This window comes from Aedes albopictus, chromosome 2 (genome assembly GCF_035046485.1).
Source record: "Aedes albopictus strain Foshan chromosome 2, AalbF5, whole genome shotgun sequence".
NCBI lineage: Eukaryota > Metazoa > Arthropoda > Insecta > Diptera > Culicidae > Aedes > Aedes albopictus.
In genome coordinates, this window is record NC_085137.1 from 85,854,936 (window position 1) to 85,861,445 (window position 6,510).

Genomic DNA, 6,510 nt, shown 5'->3' on the forward strand with positions numbered 1-6,510 from the left:
AGACTCCAAAGGATACGTTTGGTGAACGTTGAGGCGCACAAAATATTATTTGGTTGTGTTGACACAGCTGCCTGCATAATTCATCTGATCTGTTTCTTCATATTGACCGCTGCAGAACTGGGTGGCCGAAAATCTGGAAAGGAAAACTGTATCAACATATTTCATTGAATAAGCTATTCGTGATACGCTTGCAATGGTTATACACCTTACCATAGTTCCTGTATTATATAATAAACCTACCTGAATCCTCCCGAAAGAATATGTTCATTATCAGCAAACACTAAACACACCAACAGGCACACCGAAAAAAAAATCACTACATCAAATCTTGATTCTGGATTGTTCCTACAGGAGCCTGACTACATTTGTTAGGAAAATAGCATGATCAAATTTTAATGTGGTAGCCCTTGCGCCGTAACGCACTATTCCAAGGTGATATACTCACCTTAAGGGTTCCGAAGAAGAAAAAAACATTTAGGTACATACAAACTTTAAATTAATTGTATAAAGACGCGGATACCGTCTTCAGCCAAAGGCTGCACAGACTGAATGAAAATTAACACTAGACAAGGGACACACGGAGCATGTACCAGTGGATACGGAGAAGAAACTATTCTCAAGAAAATTCCCGGAGCGGGAATCGAACCCTCACCCCACAGCATGGTGCGATTAGAAGCTTGGTGACCCTAACCGCACGGCTACGAGGCTCCACATTTGTTGTTTGTCTGTATTAACGAGATTTTTAACCCTAGGCTAGTTCATCTCGGGACCACGCATAACCACATTATGTGAGTATGTCGGGAATGGGATTCGATCCCAGATCCTCGGCGTGATAGTCTTGTGTTCATACCACCACACCAGGTTCGCTCCACATAAATTAATTTTAATTTAATAAATTTTAAAGTTTCGATTTAGGGAAATTATTCCATGGATTCCTTTAAAGGACCCAATGAAGGCAGATTTAAAGTGGAAATAGCATAGCATAGCATAGCATAGCATGAATACTTGCACAAATCTTGGATGGAGTTGCAAAGTTGAATATTTCCATTGACATTGCTGATGTCGCTACTATCTACAATGTCATAGATTCACTCAGCTCCACACACCTGGCCAAGTCCTTGCAAGCATTTATAAATCCCTTCATCAACTTAGAAAGAGCCCAGAACTGAAGCATCTTCCAATAGATGAAAGGATGTTGAAAATAGCGAATTTTCAACTTATATGCAGTTATAAAGTAAATATACTGAAGTAGAATTATTTATAATTAAATAATATTGGAAAGATCTCACCAATTGTTGTGGGGTTTTTGTGGTTCAATGCCGATCATCTAATTGTCTTGATAAATGTCCTTCTCTGCATAGAACAACACAATACTGAACACTAAACACCCGCGCATCTATTGTTTTGATTTTCACCCGAGACAATAGCAAACGCGATCGATTATGCTGCCATACTCACCCCTTACAGGAGCGATACATGCACAGCCAAGAACAACACAATACTGAATACTAAACACTCGCGCATCTATTGTTTTGATTTTCACTCGAGACAATAGCGAACGCGATCGATTATGCTGCCATACTCACCCCTACAGGAGTGATGCATGCACAGCCAAGAACAACACAATACTGAACACTAAACACTCGCGCATCTATTGTTTTGATTTTTACTCGAGACAATAGCGAACGCGATCGATTATGCTGCCATACTCACCCCTACAGGAGTGATGCATGCACAGCCAAGAACAACACAATACTGAACACTAAACACTCGCGCATCTATTGTTTTGATTTCCACTCGAGACAATAGCGAACGCGATCGATTATGCTGCCATACTCACCCCTACAGGAGTGATGCATGCACAGCCAAGAACAACACAATACTCAGGCAGATTTAAAGTGGAAATGAGCAATTATAGAATCAAATTAAAATTATCCTGGTATAATCGCAATTCAGTCGCATATTTGAGTCGTTTCAGATAATCTTTTTGGTGAAAACCGGGTAGAAAAAATCGATGGGGAACTGGTATTTCCCTTTCAAACTTTCAAAATTACACGACATAACCTCAATTTTTAATCGCCAATGCAGCTGTAACTTCTTGCTTACTTGGAAGGGTCACCATGAAATAAGATAGGTCAGTCGTTCTCCATGAATTCCTGGAGCAATCGTTGAAAGAATTCACTGGAAGCATTGCCGGAAAAATCTATGAAGTAATTCCTGGATGAATCTCTGGTAGAAAGCCTACAGGAATGCATGGATGAATTTCTGAAGAAACCCTAAAGGAATTCCCGGAGAAATCCCTGGATGAATTCCTCAAAGTATACCTGGAGAAACTCCTGGATGAATTCTGGGAGGAATCACTAGAGGAAATGCTAGAGGAATTTCTGAAAGAATCCTTGGAAGAACTTCTGGAGAAATCCCTGAAGCAATTCCTGGAAAAATCTTTAGAGAGAATCCTGGACGAATGCCTGGAGGAACTTCTGGACAAATTCCTGGAGAAATTCTCGGATGAATTCTTGGAGCAATCCCTGGAAGAACTCATTAAGGAATCCCTGGAGGAATTCGTGGAGAAATCTCCTGAAGAAGTCTGGAAGGAATCCCTGGAGAAAATTCTGAAATAATCGCTTGAGAAATTTCAGGATGATTTCCTGGAAGAATCTTTAGAAGAATTCCTGGACGAATCTTTGAAGGATTTCCTAAAGGAATCCCTTGGGAAATCTCTGGAGAAATCCCTGAAGTAATTCCCTTGAGTTTCTTGAGGAATTTCTGAAGGAATTACTGGAGAACACCTCGAGAGAATTCCTGGAGAAATCCCTGGGGGAATCCTTGGAGAAATTCCTGGAGGAATCCATGAAGCAGCTCCTGGATGAATTCTTAAGGGAATTTCTGGAGGAATCCCTGCATCATTTCCTGGAGGAAAATCTGGAAGAATTCCTGGAGGAATGCCTGGAGGAATCCCTGAAAAATTCTAGAAGGTATTGGTAGAGAAAATCCTGGAAGAATTTCTTAAGGAATCCCTGACGGATTTCCTGAATAAATTCCTGGACTCCTGGAAGAACTCCTGGGGGAATTCGTGGAAGAGTCTCTGAAGCAATTCCTGGAGAAATAGCTGGAGGAATTTTTGAAGGAATCGCTGAAAGAATTCTTTGAGGAACATCTGCAAGAATTCCTGGAAGAATGTCTGGATAAATGCCTGAAAGAATGCCCAGGAGAATTCCTGGTGGAATTCTCGGAGGAATCCCCGAAATATTTCCTGAAAAAATCTTTGGAGGAATTCCTGGGGGAATTCCAAAAGAAATTCCTGATGAATTCCTGTAGTAATCTCTGGAAAAATCCATGGAGGAATGCTTTGAAGAATTCCAGGATAAATTCTTGTAGAAATTCCTAGGGGAATTCCTGGTGGAATTTTTGGAGGAATTCCTGAAGTAATTTCTGGACGAATCTCAGGCGAAATTCCTGGAAAAATGTCAGGAAGAATTCCTCGAGGAATGCCTGGAGAAAGTTCCTGATATAATTTCTGTATGAACTCCTGGAGGATATACTAGAAGAATGTTAAATAGCTATTCCTGAAGAAATCACATATGGCATTCTTGCGGATATCCAGAAGGAATCCTTAGAAGAGTTCGTGGAGGAATTCTTAGAGGAATAGGGGGAGGCGGGGCAGTATGGACACCCCAAGGTTTTTGCCAGCTTTATCTGGCAAGATGTCATAAAAGTTTAAATTTTTGATATATGTGTCCTTTTTAAGTCTATTTAGCAGCTATTGCACACGAGCATAAACGAAAAAAAAATGATTTATCGACATCAAAAAATGTTTTGAAAAATGTTACTATTTCATGACCGTCTTGAAACATACGGGGCAGAATGGACACCCCCATGGGGCAGTATGGACACCATGAGACTTTTACAAATTTCGTACATTATTTACACCTGTAAAGTTATTTCATTACAAAACAACTACTATGGATGAATAATACGCCAAAGTAGTTCATTTTTGTTCAGTTAATTTAAATTCAGACTGTTTTGGATAAAGCTTTGTTTTTGTCGGCATGTAGGGGTAGGCGGGGCAATATGGACATCCTAAGGTTTTTGCCAACTTTACCTGGCAAGATGTCAAAAAAGTTTTGAACTTTGAACTTTGAACTTGAACTGAGAAAATTTTCAGTATGTTACTCATTTCAGGCGCAATTGTACAGTGATTCCTTTATCACATGTGTGTCATAAGTATAAGAAACCTTTTCCCATATGTTACCTACACACCTGATCTTCGTAGTCAACCAGACAGATACACACTAGGGTAGTGGACGTATTTTGGCCCAGGGCATGTATTTTGGCCCATCAAGGGATTTTTACTACATTAAATTATTTATCATTTGATATCTACTAAATCTTGGAAAATGATTACTGGAACTTCCAATAATCATTTGCCAAGATTTTGTAGAGATTATATGATAAATGCAATAAAAATCCCAGGGTAGGTCAAAATACATGACCCGGGCCAAAATACGTCCACTACCCAATTGTTAATCCAGTTGGACTAGTAAAGTTGGATTTTTCTCCAAATTCGTGCGACGGACCTAACTTCGGAAGTGCGCTGTACAGCGCACCACTTCCGAAGTTAGGTCCGACGCATGGATTTGGAAAAACATCCTACTTTGCTAGTCAAAAATACCGGGTTCCAGCTGGATTGATTATACCTATACCCAGGTGCCATTCTGTTCCTGCTACAAAAAGAATCAAAGCACTTTACCTGGACGAAAATCTGCAACGCCGCAAGAGGAAAGTCTATCCTTGCCTCTGTCCCGGTCGGAGATAACCCCAATTTGTCGCCTGCTGCATGCATTCTTCCCCTGCTCCGGAATTGCAGATGATCGTAGCTGCTCCTAGAAATAATTCAAACAATGAGTTCCAGGGTTCTGCAATGCTCATAAACAAAAATAAACAACTTACCGTTAAAACGGATCAAGAAACATCCGGTTCGATCCGCAGCAACTCCTAATTTAGGAATAGCTCCCATAACCGCATACTCTGGGGGAAACTTAAACAAAAACTACTGAAAACCAGAGAATTTGTTATTGCGCATTGCGCAGTTAAAAGTGCGACGAGGAAGTGCGGAATCTCAAATAAAAGTGCGATTTGGCGTCAGATCGTTTCGGTGTCTTCACCGCACTTATTCATTAGCTCATGATGAATAAGTGCGGCGAAGACACCGGAAGGATTTGATGCAATATCGCACTTTTATTTAAGTTTCCGCACTCTGTCGCAGTCCAGTTAGCAATGCAATAAGGCTGCGGCCAGAGTGGACGCGTCACGCGACGCGACGCGGTGCGGCGCGTTTTTGACGCGGCTTCCAACGCGACTTGATAGCCACAGTGAACGCGGTGCAAAGCGTCTGTTCGTAAAGCAAACTGAAAAGTTTTCATAATTTCCGCCATTTGCACATAAATACTGACCATAACTATTTTATTTATATAGATTATTTTATTAAACTCATCATAATTATTTTATCTTTCGAATTACAACAAACGGTGAGAAGTTTTGATAAGATTTTTTAGATATTGGAACACTTCACACCATCAATGTACAATTTCTAACTCTGATTGCAGAGACAGTTTGTGACAGGTTCGCCTTGACAACCAGTAGCACACAATCAAAGTGAGCTATCTCCTCTCTATCGGTTTAAGAGCCATAACATTTCAACAGTTTTCTAGAGTTATCTGATGAAAGATTTCCAGGAGATATGTGATTATTGTGCTCAACCTAAAATTAAAAATGAACCATTTATCTAAATTTACCTTCAACTGCTATTTCTTTCAGATGATTCAGAAGAGGTATACATTTGGAATAATGGTGATTTCCTAACCTCAAATCTACCCGCCCTACAGGTACAAATTTTGAAATTTTATGAACAAGTGAGCTTGCAGTCAGAGCTACCACAGGGTTGTATACGTAAAAAATGGCACCCCTTCGTTTATTTTTAAACAGCAATGCAATGAAACAAGTTGGTAACTCAAAAATAGTATATTTTTATTTTGAAACTATTTTTAAGCTTACAGCCCTAGTAGAATACTTTGAGATAGTAAAATAATCGAGAGGGTGCCAATCGTTTTTGTGCATGAAACATGGGTAGGGGTAATGTGAAAGCTCTGCTTGTAATGGATGTAGAATGGCAGAGATTTCGATTATTTCCGTTAAATCTTTAGTCATAAATTTGAAGGAATTACTTATTTTGATTCGCAAAATAGGTGAAAAGTGAGGTTACGAGACGCCACCGGATAATAAACATGTGATATTATTCATATTAATATATTTTACATTCACATTTGAATACATTTGAAAAACAATTTCGTAAAATTAGCGCCATGATTTTGTAAAAACGGACGAAATCCACACAAAAATACAAAATTATCCGCGCGAACCGCATGACTTCCGCATCAAAAACAGTGCATGCACTGTTTTGTCGTGCGTCGCGCGGCTAAACGCTTTCCGCTTCGCATCGTTCCGCGCGCA

At 39.9% G+C, this 6,510-nt stretch overlaps 1 long non-coding RNA gene across 1 annotated transcript; it reads right to left on the reverse strand.

Annotated features, from left to right (window-relative positions):
- Nucleotides 1-4,750: 4,750 nt before the first annotated feature.
- Nucleotides 4,751-5,008, reverse strand: LOC134287649 (uncharacterized). Its single transcript, XR_009997429.1, has 2 exons — nt 4,951-5,008; nt 4,751-4,883 (listed from the first exon to the last, which is right to left on the reverse strand). It is a non-coding gene; the product is annotated as an uncharacterized LOC134287649 (long non-coding RNA).
- Nucleotides 5,009-6,510: the final 1,502 nt, after the last annotated feature.